This window comes from Bos javanicus, chromosome 22 (genome assembly GCF_032452875.1).
Source record: "Bos javanicus breed banteng chromosome 22, ARS-OSU_banteng_1.0, whole genome shotgun sequence".
Lineage (NCBI taxonomy): Eukaryota > Metazoa > Chordata > Mammalia > Artiodactyla > Bovidae > Bos > Bos javanicus.
Genome location: NC_083889.1, coordinates 47,928,971 through 47,942,372, shown reverse-complemented (window position 1 = coordinate 47,942,372; position 13,402 = coordinate 47,928,971). Strand labels below are relative to the sequence as shown.

Genomic DNA, 13,402 nt, shown 5'->3' with positions numbered 1-13,402 from the left:
GCTGGTGAACAGTATTTATACAAATACTCGAACTCAGGGGGAAAAAATGCTTTCAGTATTAGAAAGCTGTCTTAATCCAAGCAAATTCAGTTATCATTAGTGCACAACGCTGTTTATAGCATAAAAAAATGGAAATAACCCAAAAGTATACAGAGAACTGTTTGAATAAATTACAGTGCATCTGTATAAACACATTACTAGGCAATCACTAAAAGAACAAGGCACAGTGCTGTGTACTTTGATATATCCAAGATATTTTAAATGAAAAGAGCACTATCAACTGATTTTTTAAGTGGGTGGGGAAATATGTATCTTTATACAAATAGAATTTTTCTGGCAGAAAACAAAAAAAAACTAGGAATAACAGTGACCTCCAGAGGGGACCAGGGGTCTTCCTTGGTGGTCCAGTGGTTAGCACTCGGGGCTTCACTGCATGGAGCGCACGCAGGTTTGATCCCTGGTTGGGAAACTAAGATCCCACAAACCATGCGGCATAGCCAAAAAAAAAAAAAAAAGATTAAGCATTGATACTTAAGTTTATGATTTGATAAAAATAGAGCAATGCAAGAAAAAGTGATGCCTATTAAAAGCCATCTCATTTTTCTTACCTATTTCTCAATTATTTGTGACAAAATTTGAGCTCAGTAAAATGTGTTGGTGGAAGAGTGGTATAGGAAAAGGTCCATTTTACCCATAGTAACTTTCAACTGTTTGCCACCATGCTAAAAGAATGTATATGTTCTCCTCAAACCAAGATGGAAAAATCCCTTACGTGTTTGGTGCCACAGTAATCCAAGTTTAAATGATTCAAATATACTAATAATCTGCAACTAAAATTGTTACATTTTATATGTTAGTATCACATACTAATTATGAGTAACCAGTTTTACAAAATATGTTTTTGTTTCTAACTTCAGGATTACCTGAAAGTCCAAATTTTCTAAACTCTCGCCAAAAATCAATTGAGTAAAAAACTAGAATACTAACTCATTTTCGTTTGTGCATGGAAGCAGGACAAAATATATCAAACAAAATATATTAAACAACAACAAAGAAACTTTTAATTTAAAAATTTGTTTAAAAAAACTTTTAATTAAGAACTAGAGGGCTTCTTTTCCTCCATAGCTTCAAAATTTCCAAAACTTTTCCATTTCCAAACAGGACTGAGGAGGGGGTGGGAGGGATTATAGGCAAAGTCTAAGTCTGGTCAACCCTATTTCCCTTCTGTGGATGCCTCCCCTGTTCTCAGGGACCCCCATTCCCATCCAGATACATCTTCATCTGCACTCCCACCACAGTAAGAACGTCGATTCAATTAACAATGGTGGGAGGACAGTGGATTCACTGGATTTTATTCTGCAGATCAACCTGGGCCTCATACACCTGCAAATAACAGGTTCTCACGAGGAACATGAGGGCAAAGGAAGTAGAATTGCCCTGTCCCATGCCCATAAAAAACCAGACTGGTAACTGCCTCTTTGGAACTACTTTCATGAAAAGAAGAGCAAATGACTGGAGCTAATGCCCTTCAATTTGATGTTTACTAATAGAAATGCATTTGTAAGGGCTTCCCTGGTGGCTAAGTGGTTGACAACCCACCTGCCAATGCAGGAGACAAAGGAGATGCAGCTTTGATCCCTGGGTCAGGGAAGATCTCCTGGAGAAGGGAATGGGAACCCACTCCAGAATTCTTGCAGGAGAATCCCACGGACAGAGGAGCCTGGCAGGCCACAATCCATAGGGTTGCAAAGAGCCAGACACAACTGAAGCGACTGAGCATACACACAGGCACACCACAGAACCTGATCTCTGCAAGAGAAGCCACTGGAATGAGAAGTCCAAGTACGACAACTAGAGAGTAGCCCCCTGCTCATCACAACTAAAGAAAAGTCCCAAGCAGCAATGAAGACCCAGCACAGTCAAAAATAAATAAAATTATTTTTTAAGAAAAGGAATGCGTTTGGTGAAGATCTAAAGATGAGCAGTTATCCTCAAAAAAGTGAAGTTATAAGTTAATGTGATTTAAAAAAAAAAAAAAGAAGTTGAAGAAAAAAGGAATTACGCTCACCTAGAAAAATAAACAGGCACTCCAGGCAGCAAAATATGACAAAGTATTGACTTCTTATAAAAAAATTCAGAACAGGCAGAACTAAACTATAACACTGTCCCCAAATCTCTGGAGTTTAAAAAAAAACTTTTTTTCTTAGATCATTTACAAGCTGGTTGTTTATTCACACCTCCACTCAACATACATATATTTGCTATGCACCATTCTTAGTACAGGGATGCCATGCTGATTAAAGGAACTGGTTCCTATCTTCACGGAGTTGACAACAGTAAACACAAGAACAGTGCATTAGTGCCCTGTTTGGTTTTCTCACAAGGAACAACAAGGAGAAACAGTCCTGGAGTAGGTTTTAATGTTCTCTACCTTGTGACTTTAAAGCAGTCAATGATAAATTAAATTTTTTAATTTAAGTATTAAAGTGAACTGAAAGTAAGATAATTTCATTAAGTGATAAGCACCATGAAGAAAAGCAAGCAGTAAAGAGACAGGAAAGCCAGGGGAGTGGAGGTAAGGATGTTGAGGGAAGGGTTCATGACTGAGCTAACCCCTCTGATGAAAAGGAACTAAATGTAACAAACTTTGCTGTACTTGGAGGGACAGAAAAGATGCATAGCGGATTGCGGAAAAGCAGGCAGAAAAGTGGCAGAGGTGGGCAAGGAACAAATTGCAAAGGGTATTACAGACCACAAGAGAAGTTTGGATTTTACTGTAATTGCTATAGAAAGCCAATGGCAGGCTTTAAACCAAGGAGTCACTAGATCAGATCTGATTAAACATCATAGCTTTTGTTTAGAATATAATACATTTTGGAGTAGAAACAAAGCTACAAATGGTGCTGCTGCAGTTTTGCCTCCATGCCTTTCCTCAGCTATAATGTATCTACTGTCTACTCTGCTATGTTGTATCCAGGGTACCAATGAGGAATAACAAGCTCTCTCACAGTCAGCTCTCAATCTGGTACAGACACTGAACAAGTAATTACATTTATAACATTCACAAGAGGAGAATATGCAGAAGGCTGAATGCCCAGGGCAAAGGGTAGTTAACCTGGCTTGGAGGCGTCCAGGAAGGAAAACTCCACAGGAAACTTGAGTCTTACAGGACAAACAAGAAATCTCCTTAGTGTCGTCCCCTAGACACAACAAAACCCCTGCTGGAACGTGAGAAAATTTAGGGGCTGCTGAAGACTTTCTTTTAAAGAATTTATATAGCATCATTAAGGTGGAATGGGGAAAAAAAGAGTTAACATAGAAAATATGCAACTGCTACTTCACAGGTATTGCTTACACACGATTTGTTAGGAACTTCAAAGGTACAAACTTCTAGTTGTAAGTCATGGAGATGTAATGTATAGCACAATGACTATAGTTAATATTATATTGCACATTTGAAAGTATCTAAAAGTCATCAGAGTGTATCTAAAAGTCATAAGAAAAAAATTTTGTAACTAGATATGGTGACAGATGTTAACTAGACATACTGTGATCATTTTACAATATATACAAATATCAAATGATCAGTTGTATACTTAAAACTAATGTAATGCTGTATATATCAATTATACCTCAATTTTAAAAGTTATTTAGAAAACCCTTCACTAGCATTTGGTTTTCCCACAACATTGAAAACACAGTAGTCTAAATGTCACTTCAACAAATGGGTCTGTGCTCTCCGTGTATATGTATGTATGTATGTATGTATGTGTGTGTGTGTGTATGCATGTGTGTTACCCACTGTGTACTGGGGTTAATCTTTTTTTGCAGCTTTTGAAGCCATTTTTATACTTAAACCAAGACAAGCTTTTATCGAAATTTTCAAACACAGAGGTTTTGAAAAAATTCCAAATTCTCTCCACTTAGATTCAAAAGTTATTAAAATTTTCCTGATTTGCTGTATTTTTCCATATATATGTGCATATGTATTTGCATATATATTTCCATATATATGTGCACGTATTACACATATACATATTTTATGAGCCATTTAAAAGTGCTGAAACATCATGATACCTCACCTTTAACTCTTCAGTTTGATTCTCCCAAGAAAAAGGACATTCTCATATATAGTCACAATGTCATTATCATACCTAAAAAAAAAAAAAAATTCCTTAATATCATCTATTAAGAAGTACACCGTTTTTAAAAGTTTTAAGTACAAAAGGTTTAGTTGGGAACTTTCGGAGAACCCTGGTGGCCTAGTAATTATGGTTTTGGGTTTTCACTGCCGGGATCCAGAGTCAGTCCCTGGTCGGGGAACTGAGCCCCCATAAGCTGCGTGGTGCAGCCAAAAAGAAAAGAGACAGAGAAACTTACTGAAGGAATGTATTTTAATAAAATGATTAATTTATTATTACTTGTATTTCATTATTTTTATTTCTAAAATGTAATAATGCTTTATAAAATTTCAGTTAAAAAGTCCAAATTTGAAGTAAATTTTTAAAATATTAAAAGAATAATTACAGTAGTCAAATAGGGCCAGAAGTATCAGATTGGTATATGCCAGACTGACATTTGAGGAGCCGTATGTTAGTGGAGGACACACTGGACATGCGGAGAAGAGGATGTGGGGAGGACCAGGGTCTGGCCAATGCTGGAGGGAGGGCACGTGTGAGAGGGGGCTGGGCTGGGCAGGTGACCAGACAAGCTCAAGGATTCTGTGCACATTCCTGAGGAGCCTGGACTTTACCCTGCTGGCAGCGGGATAAATTTATGTGATAAAATCAAGTTTGTTTAGAAAGAGCTATCTGTCCACAGTGTATCAGATGGATCAGAGAAGGGTGGGGTAAAGGGGATGGACAACCATTTGGAGGCAACAGAACACATTTTTAACTGCAAATGGTTAACATTTTGGTTATATATGTTGAACAAACCTGCTATACTGGCAAATGAACAAAACAAAAACAGTAAAACTAAACTAAGTTTACTTGCATGTTCATGTTGTAGAAGAGCAGCTTTAGAGAAAGATAAGAGTCAATAAACACTTCTGTAGAAGTTGAAAGGAACCCCTGGGCATTTCTGAGGTTTTCAGCATTTAAAGGAGCTGGCTCTTTTTACCACCTAGTTTCACTTTCCAAAGTGGCACTGCTTTTCCTTGGCAAGTTTCATCACAGCATTAATTTTATACTTACCAGTCACAAAATAAAACCAATGAGAAAGAGGCGGGGTGCAGCGCAGATAAAGCGGTTTTTGGACAAGCAGAGTACCCTCAGGCAGTCCTGAGCAACTAACTGCAGGGAGTTCCACTTAGAGAGGCCGAGAACCAGACACCAGCTCTGCCTCGGAGGAGGAGGAGGGCAGCATGGGGAGGCCTAAGTGGCAGGACAGGATGCTGGCCCTTCATTCCCCTTCCACCAGAACTCCAGTCTTTTCTTATTTTACATACTGGGCCTCCTGGAAAGATTTCACTTAACAAAGGGCCCCATAGCTTATAAAAATGTCTGAAAACCAAGAAGTCAGAACAGCACATTCTTAAGTCAAAGGTTGGTAATTTTCAATAAGAAGGCTCAGTTCCACAGGAAAGCTGTGGGGAGAAAAAAAGCTGTCAGGAGAAAAATTGGACACCATCACCAAAAAGGAAGGTAAAAAAAAAGAGACCTAGGCAGATGAGTCGGCTAGAGGAGTAGCTTTAAGGCAGACTAAGGAATTGTTTGGGACCTGTAGATTAAAGGGCCAGCGGAACTCCAAACTGGACAGGCCCAGAGAGACAGGATATATGGACCTGAAGCTCAGTAGAAAGGTTTAGGGGGGCACACAGGCTAGATGAAGTGGAAAGGTGGGGGGATCCCCCAAGGGAGGTGCAAACAGAGGAACAACAGAGGAGCTGCAAAGGTCACAGAAGGCAAAAAGAAAAAGGTCTGCCTCAAGTTAATACTGTGTGGAACCAGCCACAAATAGGGCCCCTTCAAGAGGAGACCCTGAATTCCAGGCGGTGTGTCCACAGCAAACGGGGCACAGGCTGGACTGATGGGGTGGTGCTCCAGAGAGCAGAAGCTGCAGAAGGGCAAAGGAACCAGGGTAGAGGGTACTGGCCAGGAAGCAAACAAAAGATTGGACAATGGGTCCAGGCCCAAAGGGGGTGAAACTCTTTGAGAGGAAAAGGAGGTCAAAGTAAGGTCAAAGATGAGACAGGGAGAGTAGGGAAGCCTCTCAAAGAGCTTGTGGAAAAAGAATACTACCACAGAACCTGAGATTTCAGTAGTATAGCTGCTTTCAAAAGAGCTCCTCTCAAAGTTAATAGGAAGCCAAAATCAGGGTAAAGGTCAAGGGGTGGGCGGGGAGGAGACTGTTTTCAGAATCCTGTTGTGCCTCAAAGCCCTGGACAGGGCTGCAAAAGTCCTGGAGCCCTCAAGCATTCACTGCAAGAAGGGAGAGCCACCCTACAAGGCAAGGCCAGAAGAGCCCCTCCAGCTCTCTGCGTCCCCTGTCACAGCTACTACTGGCAGCAGAGTCATTTAAAGTTTCTCTCAGTTCACCCAGGAACCCTTAAGGAAAACCAGATGCAGGTAACGCCAAACAGCAGATTCTGTTTGCCAGTCTGCATGTGGTATTACTTGTATTAATAATAATAAAAACTTTCGTACATTTCAAATGCAAATATGAACCATGACTGAGGATTAAAATCAACTTCAAAATGGAAACAAAATGAAAGTAATGAACATCAGCCCTACATTAAGAAATGCTCGGGCTTCCCTGGTGGCTCAGTGGTAAAGGGTTCACCTGCCAATGCAGGAGACTCGGGTTCAATCCCTGATCAGGGAAGATCCCACGTGCTGCAGGGCAACTGAGCCTACGTGCCGCAACTACTAAAGCCCAATACCCTAGAGCCTGCACACTGCAACTAGAGAAAAGCCTACACACCAACAAAGACCAGCACAGCCAAAAATAAAGAAGCCCTTCCCTGGTGGGTCAGACAGTAAAGAATCTGCCTATAATGCACAAGACCTGGATTCAATCCCTGGGACAGCAAGGAGAACAAACCAGTCAATCCTAAAAGAAATCAACCCTGAATATTCATTGGAAGGACTGATGCTGAAGCTCCAATACTTTGGTTACCTGATGCCACGAGCCGACTCATTGGAAAAGACCCTGATGCTGGGAAAGGTTGAGGGCAGGAGAAGAAGGGAGTGAAAGAAGATGAGATGGTTGGATGGCATCATCGACTCAATGGACATGAGTCTGAGCTAACTTCAGGAGATAGTGAAGGACAGGGAAGCCTAGGGTCTGTAGTCCACGGGGTCACAATTCCCCGATCATAAACGACCATGTTGTTGTTGTCTTCGTTGCTAAATTGTGGCTAACTCTTTTGCAACCGCGTGGACCGTAGCCCACCAGTTTCCTCTATGCATGGGATTTCCCAGGCAAGAATACTGGAGTGGGGTTGCCATTTTCCTCTCCAGGGAATCTTCATACCCAGGGATCAAACCCATGCCTCCTGTACTGGCAGGCTTCACTGAGCTATCAGGAAAGCCCATAAATGATAACAACAAAATACCCAAAGTTTTTCATATTTCTAGGTTTAGCTACTAGATCACCTACTCCTGCCCATTTTGCTCAATAATAAAAACAAAAAGTAATCAAAAGGAAACTACATTCCTGGAAAAAACAGCTACCTATTGTTTTTTTAAAGAAAATTATGTCTAACAGTGTAACTCTAGAAAACAACTAATCACTCTGATTTTCTTAAGAACTGAGCAGTTATTTAAAGCACCAAAAAAAAAAAAAAAAAATCAGGCTTCATAACATTCACTGTCACAAAGATAGTCAAAAGCACTCCTTGTCAAGAAGCAAGTTGGGGAGGAGGGGTGATGAAAAGATGCTCTAAAGTGTCCCCCCACCACCCTGGAACAAACAGTATTCAGGAAAGTCGCCCCATGTTTACTAATACAGGAATCAAAAATAACAGTAAAGACGTATATAGCCCCAGGAACTATATTCAGTATCTTATAATAACCTATGATGGAAAAGAATCTGCAAAGGAATATACACATACACACATACAGCTGAATCACTTTGCTGTACATGTGAAACTAACACAACAAATCAACTACACATCAATTAAAAATTGTAATAACAGTAAAGAAAACAATAATTTTTTAATTTATTTTCATTGGAGGCTAATTACTCTATGATATTGTGGTGGTTTTTGCCATACATTGATATAAATCAGCCACAGGTGTACATGTGTGTTAAAAAACACTTACATATGTTGGCTGTTGTTTAGTTGCTCAGTTGTTTAGCTATTCTGAAAGGGCTAACTGCTCAACTCATACTCTGTGCCCAACTTGCTTTCTATGACTGGACATCTGTATTTCTCAAATCCAGAGGTACAGTAATACAATAAAGCTAAAACATAAAATATAGAGCATTAATTATGTGGTATCATTATTATGTAAACTATTAAGCCTCTTTTAAATACTCAATTAGTTTTCCATTAATACAGAAATGAGACTGAAATACAGTTGAAACCTCAAATAACCAGAACAGCTAGGGAATGAGTCACAGAATAATCATGCCTCTCAGATACTCAAAGGCTTATTTACAACTTTAGAATGCATAAACTCTTTTGGTTAACTGTTCTGGACCAAACACTTGACTCAGACCAACACTGTGAACATCAGTGACTACACAGTAAGGGGGTATACGAAGACCCACAAAGCTCTGTCCTCATCCAAATGAAATCCAAGACTGTAGCAACCTTTGCTTTACACTTTCCCTGTCATCATATTCTGCTTCCATCCCTCTCGTTCCAATAACCATGTATGTCAGAACTATATCTAAGGAAAAGGTACCTGGTTCTCACAGTTCTGCTGGCACCTACCAAGTTCCTCCAAAGGAGGTAACAAGCCCTCATATACAGGGTTCCAGGACCTATTTTACCTGCTGTGGAAATGTATTTTGTCAAAAGGAAATTCTGATACATGTATTACAACACAGATGACCCTTGAGGACACTATGCTACAATGAAATAAACCACTCACAAGAAGACAGATACTGTAAAATTCCACCTATATGCGATAGCCAGACGGTCAAATTCACAGAGGCAGAAGCAGAACGCTGGTCACCAGGGGCTGCAGGGAGGCAGGAATGGGGAATTATTGTCAATAATACAGACTTTCAGTTTGGGAAGATGAAAAAGTTGCCAAAATGGACAGTGGTGATCACTGCACAACACTGTGAATGTTCTTAATGCCACTTAATTGTACCCATTAAAATGGCAAATTTTATGTTGTGTATATTTTATCACAACTTACAAAATTAAATATTTTTAAATTAATGTAAGTTTGCTTCCTTATTAATTACTGTGTTCTAGAAATGATATAGTCAGTGCATCTGTGTAATCATTGATCACCCCAAGGTTATTTTATAATGATATGAGTAAAAATAAGCCAAAGTGGCTTAAAATTATGATTCCAAAGTAACATACACTATGTTTAACACGGAAAATGCATGTTTTTTCAAGAAACATGAAAAAACATTTTTTTCAAAAACAAGAAAATTCTTGTTTTTTCAAACAAGAAAGAACACTAGCAAAAACTGAGACAAGAAAGCACTAGTCTGGATACCGAATGAACATGAAATTAACATGGAAAATTAGTGATAACTCACAGGTGGCCTTACCACTGAGCAAATATTACATAGCAGCCACATCAAATAAAAACTATTCTGGAAAAATATAGTAATTTGGAATTCAAATCGAAGTACTTGCTGGTTAACACATTAAACTTAATTTTTCAGCAGGAAAAATTCTTCAGGTATTTTAATTACTAAATTTCTCAGTCCTCTCATGTTGTCATTCCAGAAACAATCATCCTGTACTTGTAACTGCTGACAAACCACCCTCCATCTCTCATCTAAGACCCTCTCCAAATGTCATCTCATCCCAGAACTAACTTTCCCAGACCAAGCAGGTAACTGTCAACTGCCCGATCCACCCCAAATCAGTCTAGTAATTAACCTTTCTCCAGATTACGTAAAAAAGTCAGAAAGGAACCTGCATGCAGGATATACACCATGTTAGAAATGCCACCATGCAGTATTTATCCACAGTGCTTGGCTCTGAAGTTACTCAACCATCAAACCATGAAGTCAGCAGGGACCTAATACCTTTAGGATAATATATAGACAACATTTTTTTAATGATGTCCCTGAGCAATGATCTAAAGACAAAGAGAGGCAGTCTTCCCTGGCAGTCTTTGGCTAAGACTCCACTCCCAATGCAGGAGGTCCGGGTTCCATCTCTGGTCAAAGAACTAGATCCCACATGCCACAATTATGAGTACACATGCCCAAACTAAGACTCAGTGCAGCCAAATAAGTAAAAATGAAGATATATATGTATATAAAATATTTTAAAAATACAGAGAGCTGAATAAATTTATAAACATCCTCTTAAGTAAAAGAGACTAGAAAATAATTACAAATCTTTTGGTACCTTTGAGCAACAGGCAAAGGTTTACAATCAAATGTGTTAAAACCTCTACAGGAAAGTCATAATTTTTCTTTTAATAACCTGCCTTCTTATCCTCTCTCCCACCTCTGTAAAGCTTAAAAATGAACTTGTAACAACCTGACCACATCCTTTCTATTTTAAATATTTTCCAATGTTTAATTATTTGCCAATTCCATTTGAAGAAGTATAGAGTCATACCAAAATCCCACTCCCTGAAGTCTAATGGTTCAAAATCTTCCAGGTAACCAAAATCCCCAGAGAGCTTCACCCATTTAACAACTATGTACAAAAAGAAATATTTTTTTCAATTACAAAACATTCTAGTTAGAAAATAAAGTCTATTTACAGAAATAAAAGTACTCTCCCATAAGAAAGTTATACCATTTACTGATTACATGTCTTTTCATTCTCACTTAAATTATTCTGAAGCATTGGGTAACAGTCAAATAATTCCAGAAAGAAAAGTTTTAAGAATTTACAAGAGAGAAAAGCTTTAATAAAAAATATTTAGAATTTACAGTGTCTGCCTTACGTCTTCTGCTTTCTGGATGTATTCCTTTATTTAATGTGAACATGACAGCAAGTCGGGCTTCCCTAGTGGCTCAGACGGTAAAGCGTCTGTCTGCAATGCAGGAGACCTGGGTTCGATCCCTGGGTTGGGAAGATCCCCTGGAGAAGGAAACGGCAGCCCACTCCAGTATTCTTGCCTGGAAAATCCCATGGACCACGGAGCCTGGTAGGTTACAGTCCATGGGGGTCGCAAAGAGTCAGACACGACTGAGCAACTTCACTTCACTGACATGAAGTCATAATAAAAAGGCCAATGAAGTTTGGACAATTCAGCTTTTCTACAGACTTCAGAGAGTCAAAAGACAGCAGCTTCTACATCATCATTCTATAGTAAAGACCAGTCTAGTTACCACTGTGAAAGCAAAAGTACCCTAGAGAAGCAGCAAGATTATAGGCAAGAAAAGCACTTTTAAAGAGAAAAATCAGAGTTTACAGAACAATAAATAGCAAAGACGAATTCACTTTAATGTTTTCTCATTTTGTACCTCTTTAGTTACATCGCTCAAAAATTTAACAAATTTTAAGTTAAATATCTGATAGTGCAAAAACCAGGAAATCTAAAAAGAGCCACCAAAAAAAGGGAGGGAGGAAGGAAGAAAGGAGAAAAAAGGGTGGATCAATAATAACTAAGTGATAAATTACTTTCTTTGCTAATGATGCTATGAATCTTAGGGTAGCAAATTCAGCTTAGTTTTTGGCCAACTGTCTGACTCAGTCACAGAAAAACAGAATTATTCAGCAGAATCATCTCACAAAATAAAACCTTTGAACTTCGTGGACTATGCCCTATGCATCCCTACCACAGGACTTAGTTCTCAACTTGCTACAGCCTTGCAGTAAAAAACACAGACCTTCCTGAGAACTAACAAGAATTCAGTTACAACCTCTACCTCCTCTCCTTTAGCAACAGAAATAAGAAAGGGTACAAGAATATACTAAAAGGCATTTGGGAAAGATAAGTAAATTGCTGAAGTTCTTGCTTTAGTGGGAAACATAAAAGGCCCAACTTCCTAGGTCTAACACAAAAAGCAAAAACCAAACAAAAATTAAAAACCACCTGACATAATTTTTAGTTATCTTTTGTTTTTGCTTTCACTGCTAGAGTTTTAATGATCTGACAAACCAGGGGAATATCTTGCATATATAAATCAAGTTAACTGCTGTCATTTAAAAGGTTGTTAAAGCTTTATGCCCACATTCTTTAATTCAATGAACTTTTAAAAAATCAATTTTCATTTAATTTTCTCAGCAAATTCTAGGCTTTAAGGAACTGATTCATCTACTGACACTTAAACCTGACTTGTGGGAAAAGTTCATGATTCATCCTTTAAACCTACTGTCTGCAAATATATCTGCATTCCAAAAACGGGAAGTAGCAGATTGATACAGGGCCCATGTTCACAAGGACTCCCGGAACCACAGATCCCAACGTGCACAGTACTGCCTCAACTAAAAACTGACCTTCTGACTAAGAGGTCTCCCAGGTCAGAAATTTTAGTCATTTTAAATAGTATAAAAATGTAAAAATTGTTATAAAAAGCATGAGGATCATGGAGAAAATGACCATGACCCTAACTCCAGTTAACAGATGTGTTGTTTTTCAGTTTACTAATATTACCCCCATTCACCCCAAAAAGGGTTGTGCTGTAAAGCAAAACTCACCAGTGGTGATAGAAGTCAGTACAGTGTCACCCTGGGGGAGGGAAAGTGTTAACTGAAAAGGAGAAATGTAGAAAGAGCCCTTTGGGAAGCTAAAAATGCTCTATATCTTGATCTGAGTGTAGCTACCAGTGCATATACATATGAAAAAGTCACTGAACTCTATGTACATAAATTGAGATCTTATTATAAATTAGGCTTCAATAAATAAATGAATAAATATATAATTTTAAAACATATTAAAATGCATTTGTAACTATCTTTCCAGACAATGTTATATAAAATCATCCAAGATACAACTCTCAAGGTATTTTTTTCTGAATGTATTTTAATAGAGATGCAGGTTGTGAGTGAGAACTTCTTTGTAGAACCTTTCAAAGTACAAACCTAAATTTTTTTAATCTTTCTCTTTAGAAAGTCACCAAATTTCAGAACTGAAAGGACGCACAATGATCATCTATTCATCCACTAATTTTGCAAAGAAACAAAAACAAATCTGTAAAGAAACTTACCCAAGATAAGGCAGTAGTCAATGACAACAGTAGTAACAAAATTGTTTCCTGATCTGGGGCCACTCCCGTTTCCACCAAGCCGTTACTTTTCTGACATTGTAAACAAATCTCAACTCCGAATCTACCTGTGGCCTAGAAAGATTCT

The 13,402-nt window shown here is 38.5% G+C and overlaps 1 protein-coding gene across 12 annotated transcripts in view; it reads right to left on the bottom strand.

Annotated features, from left to right (window-relative positions):
* SFMBT1 (Scm like with four mbt domains 1) overlaps positions 1 to 13,402 on the bottom strand; it is a 121,049-nt gene that overhangs the window by 105,556 nt on the left and 2,091 nt on the right. For 6 of the 12 annotated variants that reach the window (XM_061396694.1, XM_061396689.1, XM_061396688.1 and 3 more), the window contains one exon: positions 4,083 to 4,154. The exons of 5 other annotated variants lie outside the window; for them this stretch is intronic. The gene's annotated coding sequence lies outside the window, so the exon portion shown is untranslated. Of the gene's footprint in view, positions 1 to 4,082; positions 4,155 to 8,267; positions 13,385 to 13,402 lie in introns of those variants that run through there. One more of the 12 variants, XM_061396693.1, reaches the window with a different exon arrangement.